This window comes from Copidosoma floridanum, unplaced genomic scaffold (assembly GCF_036245765.1).
Source record: "Copidosoma floridanum isolate Cflo_tuat_1 unplaced genomic scaffold, Cflo_Japanese_pri ptg000027l, whole genome shotgun sequence".
NCBI classification, from domain to species: Eukaryota; Metazoa; Arthropoda; class Insecta; order Hymenoptera; family Encyrtidae; genus Copidosoma; species Copidosoma floridanum.
In genome coordinates, this window is record NW_028321904.1 from 8,803,706 (window position 1) to 8,821,608 (window position 17,903).

Sequence of the window (17,903 nt, forward strand, 5' to 3'; positions counted from 1 at the left end):
GTTAGAACCATCGGAAGTGATATTGTTTAACTCCAAAACGATGTTTCATCTGCAGAACAGAGAACATGAATCACGAATCTGGTGGTGGAATCTGACCTATATTTAGAAGAGCGCTGAAAGAAGCCAGAAAAAGGCCCAAATAGAGCAAAAGAGCAAAGACTTCTAAAAGGATGGTAGGCTAATGTGAACCCACACTGCGCTAAGTCCATTTACTTGTTAGCTGGGGTAAGCATCAAGTAGATAGAGGCATATACAAAGACTACAGCATACAAAAGAAAGCTAGAGAGGGTGCTAATTCTCAGGGACTCTGCTTTTTAGGACTTGGGAAGATTAGTACTGAAGCAACTGGTGGCTAATACTTTGAGATACAATGATTCACCTGATGGCTCCACCCTGAAACCATGCTAACGCAGTTCTGGGGTGAAACTCAGACCAAGTGACATGGGGGAAAAGTTAGTGGATATGAGTAGTCCAGTAAAAAAAATTTCACGAAGTCCCACACTTTCGTTGCCCCTGCGTTGTGCACAAACGTATTTCTTTTCTTACCACAAAATAATCCTTCACACCGTCATGCAGCCTCAGTTAGTCCTTGTAATGTTTCATAAACTTGTGAGGGAATCTATATGAATTTCTGATCAACGAACTTCCTGTTCCCTCCAAGTTTTGGCATTTTCCTTATAAAAGAGAGAAAGATCACACGAAGTAAGAGAGACACAGAGTCTGCCAAGGTCCATCCACTCACTATAATGATGGCTTCAGCGGCTCTGTTTCGGCACATACTCTATCTTTATAATTCTATAACTGCAATACACTTATTTTAAACAAAAAAGTTTTTTTAAGACATCAAAATAGGTATGCTTTGAAACAGATAGATCTCTGACACCTTGTGAAAAGAGACATTAATATTTGTTGGTGAGATGCACGTAAATCTTATGTAAGCAAAGCGGAAAAAGTTTGGTGACCATCAGCGGTACTATAATCTCCATCCTTACAAAACTCTAAAATGCCTAGAAGCGGCTCTACGTAGCCGACTACGATAGTGGCAAATTTAGGGGCCACCGGGAAAGGTGCTCTCATATCCCATCTATAACTGGAAACACTTTATGTGCAGCAAAAAAAAAAGAGCTGCGTATAGATAAGAAACTTCAACCACTTGTAGGAGCTACACGTAGAGGTTAGTTCATTGAACTGTCAAGGCCTAAATTCATGGCTTGAGACCTTTGACTAGGAAAATTTAGAGTTCATGTCTCCAGACTTTGATTAAGTTTCATATTTTGGCCTTAATAATTGACACTTGTACAGTATGGATAAGACTTGATATCATTGTTGGTAACTTTAAAGGTTATTCCGTAGTGATTATCACAAGGATAAAGCAAGAGATAGAGAGTAGTATTGTATGCTTTCATATAAGAACAAATATTCTATCAAAACAAAAAGTTAAATTTTTGACGCCATAAACATAATTAAAAATATAATTTTATTGTTAAAAAAATAGCCTAGTGCAATTTACAACACATATGGAATGAAAACTATACTTTGGAAAGTTCATGGCTACAGGTAGGGTATGTGAAAATATAACCAAATTATAAGAAGTAAACAACAATGAACTGCAATATTATTTCTGAAAAAAAGTTGTTCTTACAGAAAAATTGAAATTAAAAAAAAAAATTTTACAAAGAAAGACGAACGTTATTCACGACTATAATGACTTTTTATGATAAAACTACATTAACAGCTATTTTCTTTTTTTTCACCAACCATCTATTAATTTCTATTTATTTCTACAGAATTCTCATTTTGTTAAAATGATAAGCTTTCATGTTAAGGTGGGATTTTATAAAGGGTCTTAAATGTTTTTATATTTATTGCGAGAAATATTAAATAAATTAACTTAACGTTGAGATAAATGTTTTACATTTACAATCCAACATACCATACAGTTAAATTAGGTTGATACATAATTTAAAAAAAATTTAACATACATTTATGGCATTTATGGATTAGTACTACAATAATTAGTCACAAAATTTTTTTTGTTCATAGTAATTGTAGCTTATATACGTACGTTGTCAATAAAAAAAACAAAAGACGTTGTATTATTTATTCATTATCATCCTTGTTATTCAAATCAATAATAATGATAGGAACTTTGGAAAATTGTCGTCATTTTTTCATGTGTATAATGTTACCACACATTAATGGTTTATGAGTCATTAAAAGATTGCAGTTAACACTATAGATGTGAAATTCTTATTTTATAAGTACATTTAATCTATAACTTTATATAGGAGAATGTCATGAGTGTCACAACTAACTGTCAAGTTTTAATTAGTTTCAACTAAATTATTTGATTAAAAAACTCAACAGAACGTTTTTGATGCATGTACATGTCAGCCTACAATATTGCAGATTTTCTTAAGAGTACGTTAAAAAAAATGATTTCAATACAAACACTTTATCTTTTTCTGTTTTTAATTTAGAGTATATTTTACTTAGTTTGTTAATTATTCTTAGCGTATGGGACATATTTATTATATTTTAATTATTATAGATAAGAACTGCAATTTTTTGAATGTCCTGTGGTACTAAAAATTCATGAATAGAAATTTTTAGAACTTTGAACTCTGAGGATTTTCGCAGTTATTTTTTTACATGAGCCCAAAAGTTCGTGGATATGGATAATGACCTCATGAAAGCTTAAGCTATCTCACTTTTTTAAGAATCTTAAAAATCAGGGTTGTGGGATTCTCACATACTTGATTTATTGTGTTATTTAATAACACACATAATATATTACACATCCCCTCCCATCTCCCTATATTATGTATGGACATAAACAAATTTTATGTGACACTACATATCTCCTCTCTACCCTATGCTGCCCTACGCTATTTTTTTGAATAAAGGTAAAAGTATTCTTGCTAAATATAATTCGAGGCGTTGAAAACTATATTCCACTTTCACCATCGCATTATACAGACTTAAACTATAATCCTTCACAAATTTTTTTTGAATCCTCAACAGCCCCCACAAATACACGATAGCTTCTTCGAACCAATGCGGTAAACTTATGATATATCGAAGCTCCGGAACAAGACTATACCCTGATTGGTTCTGGACGAAAACTAGGCCCTTTCAACGTTTCGGACGAAGACTATGCTCTTTTTTTGGTCCCAGACGAAGACTATGCCCGTTTTTTCAAGTTTGGACGAAAACTATGCCATTTTTTCGAGTCTGGGCTAAAAATTTGCCCTTTTTCACGTCCAGGCGAAAACAAAGTTAAAAAACATCGAAATATTATTGACTGTTCCCTCTTTTGTGTCGTACTTCTCCTACAACAAAAAAAATCTCTCCTGATTTGCTGATTTATGCTTTTGGCAGATACCAGCTACTAGTAAGCTGGAAGAAGCTTATGAATACGAAACTTCTGAGAACGATTTATTATTTTAAGGTTTTGCGATGAGTGTGTCAAAGTGTTCGTGTTATAACTTACATCTTCACATGCACGTGAATACACGGACACCTATATAAGGAAGAAGCACGTAATGGATATTCCTAGTAGGTTCAGTGGCTTTAGTATTTGGAGTTTTGGTAAGTGTTTGTCAATAAAGAGAATAAGCTTTTCAACAAGATTTTGTAAAGCGTACATTACAGTAACTATAATTAAGCAACCGGCGCGCGGCGTTGGCTCAGTGGTAAGCGTGCTTGTTAATAATACAACGTAGTTCTAGGGGTCGTGGGTTCGATTCCCGGTGAATGCAGATTTTTTCAAAAACTATTTTCATCGGGAAAAGTTCCTATATAACCCCAGCTGCTTCGGGGCGGGTTTTTCCGTGGAATTTTCCTTTAGAGTAAATCCAGGATTTTTTCCTTGCCCCACAGGTTTTCGGACTTGGGTAAATGCGAAACAGTGTTAGGGCTATAGGTAGGGATTAGCGGACCTGATGCCAGGCGTCGGGCAGGGATCGCCAGCTTTACCGGCGAGAAATGGTCCCAGAAACATGGGGCTTCTCCGGGGATGCTAATTAGCCTGGATCCGATGCTTCAGCAAAAAGCGCCGGCTTAACCAGCGAGAAGTGGACGTCTTGGAATAATGGAGTCTTCTCCGAGGAAAGGCTACACAGTAGCGAGTGGACCCGATGCACCATTGGTGGAGAGAGTGTCAGCTTAACTGGCAAGGTGTTTAACCGGAGACACTCACACTGTGCCCATAGACTCAGCAAGGATATGAGAAAAAAAGTTTGGAAATGGGTGTGGCAATACACTCCCACACATAGGTGGCCCCCGCGACTAGGCCAGTAGGCTGTCATGGTAACCCAGTAGAAAAAAAAATAGTAATAAACAATAAATAACTGTAATTAATCTAAACTTGCTAATTTATTTATGAGTCAAAAAATATTTTATTGTTCAAATGTGCATGTCTTAAAAACATTAATTAATAAATAAAGTTTACTTTTTGTTTAGTTTTTTCACAAATATGACCTTGAGTTCGGCAATAAACAACTTTTGTTTATTTCAATATTATCAAAGGGCTTGTGCATTCATTATACTGCGATGAGTAGGTTCAACAGGAAAACTGTGTGTTTGCGCGCGTGCAATTACTTATTATTTCATATATAATGATGCACGAGATCAATTCTTTGTTGTTTTATAATTTCTTTGTCTAATGTTGACAATTGTTGAACTCTGTCCCATATATTTTTCAAAAAGCCTACGGTAAATTTTGCAAAAGACGCAGTAAAGGGAATCGTTTTTTTTGTGAGGTAAATTGTAATAAAAAATAGCCAGGTATATTGTATCGATACGGTAGAAAACTGCAATGTACTCCGGCTAGCCCTTAAGCGCCCGATAAACAAATAACAACGTAATGAATGAATTTTTTTATTTAATATGATTATGCCAAGTATTATTTGAAGTGACATTAACAATACTTATGTTTATAGTGGATAGTGAAACATCGGCATACTAAGTTGTGGCAGTGTTCATTGTGCAGCAAATTTGATGTAAAATTATTTGCGTTTTTTTCGCACTATAAAAAATTTTTACAAACGATAGCCATTAGAAAATTTAATAATACTGTACAATACACTTGTCTTTACTGTTTTGAGCGAACTACTTATATATTAACTCATAATATATAAGTTGCCTAATTTTTAAATATTTCTCTTAATACAGAGAAAACTAAGAGTATCATGAAGAAAAAAAAGAGTTAGCACAACTCGAAGATGACCACGAGAGATAAAATATTCTAGTTGTTAACTAACCAGAGGATTTTTTGTCAATTCATTTTGTATTTTCATACAAAATATTTTCTTACAGCATATCAGAACAGACATTTTAAATTTTTTATCGAGGTCAAATTTGTGTTAAGTTAACAGAAACCTTCCTATAAACAGTTTTTTTCACAAATTTTCTATTTTTGGCCGCATCAGATTTGTTATTTTGAGTTCAATTGTCATTTCGAATTTTCGTTTAGCGACCTTAAATATCCCAATGGACTGATTTTTGGCTAATATGGCAGATTTTTTCATGTACTCAGCCGCCATATTTGATCTGCCATTTTAATTATAAACTAAAAATGTCAAATTCGTGTTCAGCAGCCTAGAAAACCCCTATAGACAAATTTATGTACAATTTTGGAAGATTTTTAATTTTTTTGGCTGCCATATTGGATCCACCATTTTGAAGTTTGAACTGTGAATGCCAAATTCACGTTCAGTATCCGAAAAACCCTTGTGGACTGATTTTTGTAAAATTTAGGCCGATTTTTTATTTCCTTGGCCACCACATTGAATCGGCCATTTTGACTTTTCAGATACCAATGCCCAATTCATGTTCGGCAACCTATTAAACCTACATAGGCACTATTTTCGGAACAAACATTTTATCTGTTTTTTAAAAAACCACTAAATGTATGTGTATAGTTTAATATATCAAAAGACTTCCAACTTATTTAAAATTAAGAAAAAAAAAAAAAAGATTAACATCAACGGTGCAAAGTTTTTATGCACAATTTTTAAAAAAACGTGATTCATTTTTTGTATCGTTAGATTAAAGTAATTGTAGTATTTAAATTAACTTACCTTACAATAGGTGTGAAACTTGTAAATCTTATAAGAATATGTCGAAAAAAATCAAATGTAATTAATTATAATCATCCCCTAAAAATGAAATCAGAATCAAGACGGCTTATGGGGGAAGATAAAGAAATAGCCTGAAATGATAGTGCAATTTGTTGTAACAGTTATGACCTTAAAAAATTTTGAGCACACCGCAAAGTGAAATGTCAGTTATGTATTACCTATCAAAATTAAATGTGTGAAATTTCACCATTTTTGAGATGGGTGTTGCTGTTAGAAACTTATGTTTATAGAATGGGACGGTGAGGAACCGGGGATCCAACGAAATAGGATCTTTTGTGTTCAAATTCATTAAATCTAAAGCCCTAACAGGAATTTTTTTTCCATGCGGATTAATAATTGTTCTGGGCAAAAAAAAAATAATAATTTTTTCTCGTTGTATATGAGAGCAGCAAATGATTTGGATGTGGACATTACTCATCGGTAGGTAATGTATGATTCTATGATTCTTAAACCTAAATTCAGTCTTATCAGTATTTTTTAAATCGTTTGTAGGAATAATTATATTTTTTATACAATAATAAATCTGTCATAACAGAGTATAACGTAAAATTCTCTGTACTGAGATTAATATCTTATTCTTGTGGTTTTTTTTGGAAAAACTATAATTTTGCATAACATTTATCATATTTTTATTGAATTATCTAACAGTTGTGTACGCAAATTAATTACAAATAAAAATAACTATTTAAACAAAAACTGCTAATCACTAAACAAAAAATTATTCTTTGGTTACCAAACACTGCAATAACAGAAAGTTATGTAAATTGTTTCGATTATTTTATCCTTCGACTAGTGTTTGATTGATAGTCTGTTTTTCAATAAAAATTTAAAAAAGCATAGTTTGTAATACAGATTAAACACTAATCTTTGAATTATAATTTTATTTTTATATTAATTAGTAGTTTTATAGCTTCAATTTAAGATGCATGAGAGTTTTCCTTAATTTTGACGCATCACGTAGAAAATTCACATTTATTAGAACGAGCCTCCATAAGAGACAAGAACCACGTGTAGAGAAAATGTAATTAAAAATTCTTATCACAAAAAGAGTTTGATGTTTAATAATATCCTAAGTAGTAGGTGTTATGAGTATTAAAAAGAGCACGCAGTGGTTCAGTCGGCTAGGTCGTGGATTGGCACGCGGGAGACAGACGTTCGATTCCCGGCCATAGTACGACTTTTTCGGGCAAGTACCTCTGTGATTTTCCCATGTGCTTTTTCACCACGCAATGCTTCACGCAATTCACCACGCAATTGCGTGGTGAAAAAGCACATGGGAAAATCACAAAGGTACTTGCCCGAAAAAGTCGCACTATTGCCGGGAATCGAACGACTGTCTCCCGCGTGCCAATCCACGACCTAGCCGACTGAACCACCGCGTGCTCTTTTTAATACTTATAACACCTACTACTTAGGATATTATTAAACGTGAAACTCTTTTTGTGATAAGAATTTTTAATTACATTTTCTCTAAACGTGGTTCTTGTCTCTTATGGAGGCTCGTTCTAATAAATGTGAATTTTCTACGTGATGCGTCAAAATTAAGGAAAACTCTCATGCATCTTAAATTGAAGCTATAAAACTACTAATTATTATTAAAATAAAATTAAAATTTAAAGATTAGTGTTTAAACTGTATTACAAACTATGCTTTTTTAAATTTTTATTGAAAAACAGACTATCAATCAAACACTAGTCGAAGGATAAAATAATCGAAACAATTTAAATAACTTTCTGTTATTGCAGTGTTTGGTAACCAAAGAATAATTTTTTGTTTAGTGATTAGCAGTTTTTGTTTTAATAGTTATTCTTATTTGTAATTAATTTGCGTACACAACTGTCAGATAATTCAATAAAAATATAATAAATGTTATGCAAAATTTTAGTTTTTCCAAAAAAAACCACAAGAATAAGATATTAATCTCAGTACAGAGAATTTTACGTTATACTCTGTTATGACAGATTTATTATTGTACAAAAAATATAATTATTCCTACAAGCGATTAAAAAAATACTGATAAGACCGAATTTAAGTTTAAGAATCATACAATCATACATTACCTACCGATGAGTAATGTCCACATCCAAATCATTTGCTGCTCTCATGTACAACGAGAAAAAATTATTATTTTTTTTTTGCCCAGAACAATTATTAATCCGCATGGAAAAAAAGTTCCTGTTGGAGCTTTAGATTTAATGAATTTGAACACAAAAGATCCTATTTCGTTGGATCCCCGGTTCCTCACCGTCCCATTCTATAAACATAAGTTTCTAACAGCAACACCCATCTCAAAAATGGTGAAATTTCACACATTTAATTTTGATAGGTAATACATAACTGACATTTCACTTTGCGGTGTGCTCAAAATTTTTTAAGGTCATAACTGTTACAACAAATTGCACTATCATTTCAGGCTATTTCTTTATCTACCCCCATAAGCCGTCTCGATTCTGATTTCATTTGTAGGGGATGATTATAATTAATTACATTTGATTTTTTTCGACATATTCTTATAAGATTTACAAGTTTCACACCTATTGTAAAGTAAGTTAATTTAAATACTACAATTACTTTAATCTAACGATACAAAAAATGAATCACGTTTTTTTAAAAATTGTGCATAAAAACTTTGCACCGTTGATGTTAATCTTTTTTTTTTTTTTCTTAATTTTAAATAAGTTGGAAGTCTTTTGATAAATTAAACTATACACATACATTTAGTGGTTTTTTAAAAAACAGATAAAATTTTTGTTCTGAAAATAGTGCCTATGTAGGTTTAATAGGTTGCCGAACATGAATTGGGCATTGGTATCTGGAAAGTCAAAATGGCCGATTCAATGTGGTGGCCAAGAAAATAAAAAATCGGCCTAAATTTTACAAAAATCAGTCCACAAGGGTTTTTCGGATACTGAACGTGATTTGGCATTTACAGTTCAAACTTCTAAATGGTGGATCCAATATGGCAGCCAAAAAAATTAAAAATCTTCTTAAATTGTACATAAATTTGTCTATAGGGGTTTTCTAGGCTGCTGAACACGAATTTGACATTTTTAGTTTATAATTAAAATGGCAGATCAAATATGGCGGCTGAGTACAAGAAAAAATCTGCCATATTAGCCAAAAATCAGTCCATTGGGATATTTAAGGTCGCTAAACGAAAATTCGAAATGACAATTGAACTCAAAATAACAAATCTGATGCGGCCAAAAATAGAAAATTTGTGAAAAAAACTGTTTATAGGAATGTTTCTGTTAACTTAACACAAATTTGACCTTGATAAAAAATTTAAAATGTCTGTTCTGATATGCTGTAAAAAAATATTTTGTATGAAAATACAAAATGAATTGACAGAAAATCCTCTGGTTAGTTAACAACTAGAATATTTTATCTCTCGTGGTCATCTTCAAGTTGTGCTAACTCTTTTTTTTCTTTATGATACTCTAAGTTTTCTCTGTATTAAGAGAAATATTTGAAAATTAGGCAACTTATATATTTTGAGTTAATATATGAGTAGTTCGCTCAAAACAGTAAAGATAAGTGTATTGTACAGTATTATTAAATTTTCTAATGGCTATCGTTTGTAAAAATTTTTCATAGTTCGAAAAAAACGCAAATAATTTTACATCAAATTTGCTGCACAATGAACAATGTCACAACTTAGTATGCCGATGTTTTACTATCCACTATAAACATAAGTATTGTTAATGTCACTTCAAATAATACTTGGCATAATCATATTAAATAAAAAAATTTATTTATTACGTTGTTATTTGGTTATCGGGCGCTTAAGGGCTAGCCGGAGTACATTGCAGTTTTCTACCGTATTGATACAATATACCTGGCTATTTTTTATTACAATTTACCTCACAAAAAAAACGATTCCCTTTACTGCGTCTTTTGCAAAATTTACCGTAGGCTTTTTGAAAAATATATGGGACAGAGTTCAACAATTGTTAACATTAGACAAAGAAATTATAAAACAACGAAGAATTGATCTCGTGCATTATTATATATAAAATAATAAGTAATTGACCTAAACTGTAAACACGTAACAAGTATCTAATGTATTTTATACGGTAAATAAAGAAATAAATGAATAAACGAATAAACTGCAACCAAAAAACCTAATAGATTTGTCCATGATTATCATGAGGATGTAAAACCGACACCAACTATTAGCAACTATGTAAATAATTGTAATATTAAGGAAATATCTTTTAGTAAAAAAATGTTCGATACAATGTACACAAATTGAAATAAAGATCAAAGAAAAATTTTTTAAACTATTTGTGAACAAGATGAAAAAGTATATTTCATAGATGGTCCTGGTGGATCCGGAAAAACCTTCTTATATAAGAAACTTATTTATTATTTTATTTCTAGAGGTAAAAATATTTTGCTAATGGCTTGGACAGGAATTGCATCTGTATTACTATCAAAAGGTATGACCAGTCATAGAACTTTTCGTCTACCACTAGACTTAGATAATATTGAAAGTGTATTTTTAGAATTTGAAAGTGAAAAAAAAAAATTAACGAAAGTTAATTTAATTATATAGGACAAGGCTTCTATGATTTCGTAAAAAGCTTTAGAAATCGTTGATAGAACGTTAAGAGACTTGTGTAATACAAAACTTTGCTTTGGTGATAAATTAATAGTATTAGAAGGAGATTTTCGACAAATCTTTCTAGTTATAAAAAACGGTAATAGAACTATAATAAAAGAAGAAACTATTAAATTATTTTAATGAAACTTCTTAGAAATTTTAAGATAACAGAATAATATCCGTTCTAGTAATAACAAATTTTAAAAATTATTGTTAAGAATTGGAGAAGGGGACATAGAAACATTTAACATTCCTTTTTATTTATTTTTTTATGTATAGGTAAAATTCATTAATTAATAATACAAATCATGAATGTATATCGTGGTCATCTGTTGTACCAATTTCAGCATTAATTTAAAACAGAACAAAAATGGACGTAAGTCTTCGTGGTTTTATCAGGCTTTATAAGATGACTGATAAAGTGATGCGAAACTTTCATTGTTTATATTAATGATACACTAAATTTAACTCAAGTTTATGTACGTAAAAAGAAGAATTGTGTATTAAAGGACTATATAAGTGATGATGATATAATAATTATGCCATGAAAAAATTCGTGGGGGTCGGTGGAAGGGCCGTAGGGGGTAGGCTGGGGGATGTGGGATGTTTTAAGAAAAAATACTATACACTATTTCCATGTGATTTGGTAGGAATGTGGTAATAGACTTTAACACATTGACAGGGCTGGAAAAATGCAACGTTACAAATTGCTAACAAAAAAAGTCAGCCCACCAAAAACTTTATGCTTACAAAGAAACCAAGGGATCAAATAAATTGAAATACAATTGATTGTATTTAAGTTTAGCTGATTATAGTATTGTGCGCTAATCTGTAACTATTTGATTAAATATTAAAACATACATTGTTATTATCCCATAAAGCCACACGTGATTGTACCACCTGGCTTGAATAAAGACTTATACTTTAATTCTATTCTATACACATAATATTTTGTGGGTGGTCGGTGAGGGGGCTGTGGGGGTCGGTAGGGTGCTGTGGGGGGTTTTGAGAAAAACTACGGTATGTCAAAATAAGCAAGAAAATAACGGATTCTTACCTTATTTAGTGGGGGGTCAAATGGGGGTCAAATGGGGGGGCGGTGGGGGGTTTGTGTGGAATGCCCCACTAAGTTAACTATATAATATAGGAAGATATATATGTGGGTGTGTGCGTTAAGAAAAGGTGACTTATGTGGACAATTATATGCATAAGAAGGGTAGTTATGTGGACAAATTAGGTATTATGCGGACGTCCACATAAGTCTGCCATGTTATTAACATATTTTTTTAGAGCACGTAGAGTCTGCGTAAGTCACATTTGCTACACAAAAACACACGCACACACACACACACACAAACACCCACACATACATATACTAGTAGAGCTAACGCCTCCTTGCGCGCTCCGCGCGCCGAACCCCCCACTAACAGATTGAGTGGACAAAATAACGACATTACTTGTGTATTCATCAATGCAGGCTGAAAATTAGTTCACAACAGCAGAATACGTGACTCACAAAAGAGTTGATAAAACATATGATTAAAATTACATACTTAAATTAAGATAAATATTAATTCTACAGTAGTATTTTAAAATAGTATTAAAAAGAATCTTTTATTACACGAATTAAAATTAAAAATAAATGCTATTGTAGTGTTAATAATAACTTTAAGTATATCAGACGGTCTCTGTAGAGGCAAAAGATTAAAAATAACAAAATTATTTAAGTATCATATAGAAGCAGAAATAATAACGGGAGAAAAAAAAGAAAGCAAAGTTTTTATTACTAGAATAACATCGAATACTGGCACCTTATTATTGTTACCTTTTGTCTTCTATAGAAAACAGTTTCCCTTTATATTAGCATGTTCTATATTTGTTTAAAAAATCAGAAAAACAGAGTTTTGATTCTTTAAGATTGTGTATTAAAAAACCTTTATTGTCTTACGGACAATTGTACATTGCTTTATTAATATGTAAGAATCTAAAAAGGATTTTTATTTAAATTAAATCTGAGAATAAATCAGAAATTAAAAATATTGCTTAGCAAGAAATTTTTCAGTAATTCAATAATATGTAACTTTAAAGATCGTCACGTTAAAACAGATGTATGTTAATTCATGAAAACCATGAAAAACAAATAAGTGAAAAATGTGGAAAGGGTTTTAAAAGAACGGATGGGTTATAATGTCACATAAAATGTCACAACATAAAACTAACAGAATGAATAATTGTTTTAAAAGCTTAATTGTGTTTGTCTATGTAATAATACCTTCTCCTGAATTCTGTCTTTTACTTAATAAAGTCCTCAAGTAATCAAGAGTTTCATATGTAGGTAAAGTAGACATGGACCAGAAAGAGATTTGAAATGAAAAAGTTTAATCAACATAAACAAATAATGGTACTTCAGAGACACATAGTGAGGGAGAGGGAGCGAATAGACAGAGGGAGACCTATAATCAGTGACTTAAAAAACCGACTTAAAATATACGAATTCGCGTCAGATTTTATATTTTGTCTATTCATCAATTCATCATAATAATTACAATACTTTTTCATTCATGCAATCCACTTTGTAGATCGCTGATATCGACATTAGTGTTAGGTTATCTGAAATCAACATGGTAAATTTAATATGGCCACCAGACAATTGTTGTTATAGATTTTAAATATGAATTTGTATCATGCTGTGCGTTAGACTTTTGTAAAAATGTGTTTTGCGGTTTGCTGACAAGGAGCATTGTAAATAAATGTATGTATTTTAATTGAGTTGATTTATTTTTGCTTGCAGATAGACATTGAAACCGATTACTTCTCAAGAATTTATATTTTTTATTCAAAAAATGTCCTAATATCTTTCAAAGAATTTTATAATCTTTATTACGTGTAGATTTAGAGTATTTTTTTGCTCTCGCAAATCTGTCTTCCAAGCTGATGAGACAGTGCTTATTTTGCAATGACTTTATTCTGTTACTGGAGAAAAAACCAGCTGTTTAATTTTCATTTGTTTAAATCATATTTTTAATTTTAGAGTATGCAAAGTTTATGCCCAGCAGTCTATGAGTTGTGTTAAGCTATTTGAACGTCTCTAAAGCTTTAAATATCAATGTTTTCGATGGTAAGCTGGCTCAAACAGCACTTTATTTAACTGTAGCTCCCAGACCGTCACAGAATCCTTTTTTATGTGCTGTCAGAAAAAAATGCTGTTTGGCATGTGTATTGTAATCTTGATGGTGATTCGCTAAATTTAAAACATTTTTATAATTTTTGTATTGCTATGGTGGAATATCCGTGAAACAATAAATTTTTCTGTCGTTCTTTTACTTGTTTTCGTACGAATTCACGTCAGATTTCATGTTTCGTCCATTCATCAATCCGTAAGAATAATTACAATACATTTTCATTAATGCAGTTAACTTTGTAGATCGCCGATATCGACATTAGTGTTAGGTTATCTAAAATCAACAGCAGATTTCATATGGCCACCGGTTTATTGCTGTCATGGAACTTAAATGCGAATATGGCCAGTCTATTCATCCTGTGCTAGTCTCTGAAGCTTATACGATTTCAAGTGAGCTTCTATCGGCTGTTGTAGTTACGTTAGGCTAGAAGCCAACTTTAAAACTACCAGCCTATCGACTTATAACATAACCTCTCTGCAAAGATAATAAGTGACCTAAACTTCTTATCTGGCCGTAAAATTTAGCCTTACTTTTCAGTCATTTTTTTTGTTTAAGAATGTGACCTCAGTATTATGTTATGGGCAGAAATGTTAAGAATACCCGACATCTACTAGACTCATCAGATCTGGGTCTGCAGGTCTGGTAAGTCTGATGACTTATCCGACTCGACTTAACAGACTCATCAGTCTCGGGTCGGGTCGGTTTTGCAGAAAATTATGCATTTGTTGTGCAAAATGCTGCTCCAGGGTACCATTGGAAGAATAATCGAGCGACTACATAATTATAATGTTGTTGTTTACTTTAAAGAAAACGATGTAAGTAATTATACAAGCTTGGTTATTGTTTTGGATTGCCTGCACCAAGATGCTGTGGCAGTCTACACGTATCACGAAATTCTGATTAAATTTTTGAAGAAAAAGTACAAGAACGTCAAAAAAATTTATTATTTCATGGATGGTCCACCACAGCAACACAAGAATTATAAAAATATTTTAAATCTAGCGAATCACCATCAAGATTAAAATATATAAGCTGAATGGCATTTTTTTTAGACAGCACATAAAAAGGTATTCTATGACAGTCTGGGAGCTACAGTTAAACGAAGTGCTGTTTGAGCCAGCTAACAATCAAAAACATTGATATTAACAGCTTTGGAGTTGTTCAAATGGCTTAACACTACTAATAGACTGCCGGGCATAAATTTTGCATACTCTGAAATTGAAGGATATGAATTAAACCAAAGAAAATTGAACAGCCGGTTTTACTTCAGTAACAAAATAAAGTCATTGCAAAATAAGCACTGTCTCATCAGCTTAGAAGACAGATTTGTGAAAGCAAAAAAATACTCTGAATCTACACGTAATAAAGATTATAAAATTTTTTGAAAGATATTAGGACATTTTTTGAATAAAAAATATAAATTCTTGAGAAGTAATCGGTTTCAATGTCTATCTGCAAGCAAAAATAAATCAACTCATTTAAAATACATATATTTATTAACTGTGCTCCTTGTCAGCAAACCGCAAAACACATTTTTACAAAAGTCTAACGCACAGCATGATACAAATTCATATTTAAAATCTATAACAACAATCGACCGGTGGCCATATTGAATCTACCATGTTGATTTCAGATAACCTAACACTAATGTCGATATCAGCGATCTACAAAGTTAATTGCATAAATGAAAAAGTATTCTATTTACTATGATGGATTGTTAAATAGACAAAATATGAAATCTGACGCGAATTCGTATAATTAAACTTTCATGAATTTTGTGCTCTCAGTACATGCATTTAATCGAAAAAGTACAAAATACAATTTTTACCTACAATTAAGCGAGAAATACGATACAGTTTTTTTTAAAATTATTTTTCAATATTTTCAAAAATCGTCCGCAATATTGGATCAGCCATTTTGAATTCCAAAAGTTTAAATACACACTTATCATCGGCAGCCTCCATGAATACTAATACGTTTTTTATCTAATTGCAAAACTTTGAGACCCAAGCGAAACCGTTTCTCACCAAGGACGATCAATTCCTATAGATTTTGGCCTTAACTAGTTTTTGACCGTTTCACTTGACGTAGAATGCCATATATATATATACATACACTAGTGAGGCTAACGCCTCCCTACTTGCTCCGCGCGCCAACCCTGCACTAACAGATTGAGTGGACAAAATAACGACATTACTCGTGTATTTTTCAATGCAGGCTGATAATTAGTTCACAACAGCAGAATACGTGACTCAAAAAGAAGTTGATATAACATGTGATAACATAAATATTAATTTTACAGTAGTATTTTGAAATAATGTTAGAGAGAATCTTCCACCACACTACTTAAAATTAAAAGTCAATGCTATAGTAGTGTTAATAAGAACTTTAAGTATATCAGACAGTCTCTGTAGAGGCACAAGATTAAAAATAACAAAATTGTTTGAGTATAATTTAAAAGCAGAAATAATAACGGGAGAAAAAAAAGAAGGCAAAGCTTATATTTCCAGAATAACATTGAATACTGGCACTTTGTCATCATTACCTTTCGTCTTTTATAGAAAACAGTTTCTTTTTGTATTAGCATGTTCTATGGTTATCAACAAATCACAAGAACAGAGTTTTAATTCCTTAGGATTGTATATCAAAAAACCTTTATTGTCTTACGGACAATTGTACATTGCTTTATTAATATGTAAGAATCTAAAAAGGATTTTTATTTAAATTAAATCTGAGAATAAATCAGAAATTAAAAATATTGCTTAGCAAGAAATTTTTCAGTAATTCAAAAATATGTAACTTTGAAGATTGTCACATTAACACAGACGTATGTTAATTCATAAAAACCATGAAAAACAAATTTGTGAAAAATGTGGAAAGGGTTTTAGAAGAACAGATGGGTTAACACGACACATGAAACGTTACAACATTAAGCTAACAGAATAAATAATTCTTTCAAAAGCTTAATTGTGTTTGTTTATTTAATTGTACCTTCTCCTAAATTCTGTCTTTTTGTTAATAATGTCCTCACGTAATCAAGAATTTTATATTTGGGTAAAGTAGACATGGACCAGAAAAGGATTTAAAATGAAAAAGTTTAATCAACACAAACAAATAATGGTACTTCAGAGACACATAGTGAGGGAAAGGAAGCGAATAGACAGAGGGAGACCTATGATCAGTGACTTAAAAAACCCTAAAAACGAGGTATGACTTGGGCACTAAATTACGTACATTTTTTAATATTTATGATAGTTAAAAATTTTGTAAATAAGTATTATTTGGGAGAAAGTGGAAGGGCAGCGAGGGGGAGCTAAGGGGGAGAGGGGGGAGCTTACTCAAACATAAGTTTGATCAAAAATGACGTTAAAACAAGCGAATAACTACGTAAATTAAGGGGGACCTGAGGGAGAGCGGGGAAGAGCGGGGGGGCTGAGGCTTACTTTCATCAATAGAACTCTATAATATAGGAATATGTATTAATACACTGCAGTTAAAGCTATAAGTGCGTTCCGTAAGCTCTAGCAGTTAACCAACAAGTATCTAGGTATCCTCGATGACATTTAAGTGCAAAGAGAAAATAACGACATGCTATCTCTCTTACACTAATAAGTTATTTACACATTATCTAAATACTTAATTTAAATGGCCAGTGTTAATGTAACGTATCCTATACTTGAAAAATTGACTGCATTTTTGAAAGAGTCGATTGAACTCCACGAGCGATACCATAATCCATGAGACCACTTTGATACACGGGATCTGGTTCAAGTCGTGTCTGTCATATTATAACCTCCATTTATTAGGAAATACAGCAAAGAAGCTTAAATATCCGGAGGTGCAATTGTGCTTAAGCGATATTGGCATCTTCACGTGTATGAGTTCACGTATATATATGATTTCTCTAACTCTATGCGTGTGTGCACGCGCGCGTGGGTGTGTGTGTGAGATGAAAATGCTATGATAATGTCA

The 17,903-nt window shown here is 32.0% G+C and overlaps 1 protein-coding gene across 1 annotated transcript in view; it reads right to left on the reverse strand.

Moving 5' to 3' along the window:
* Positions 1–17,903, reverse strand: part of Vps50 (vacuolar protein sorting 50) — a 403,619-nt gene that overhangs the window by 120,298 nt on the left and 265,418 nt on the right. The window lies entirely within an intron of this gene.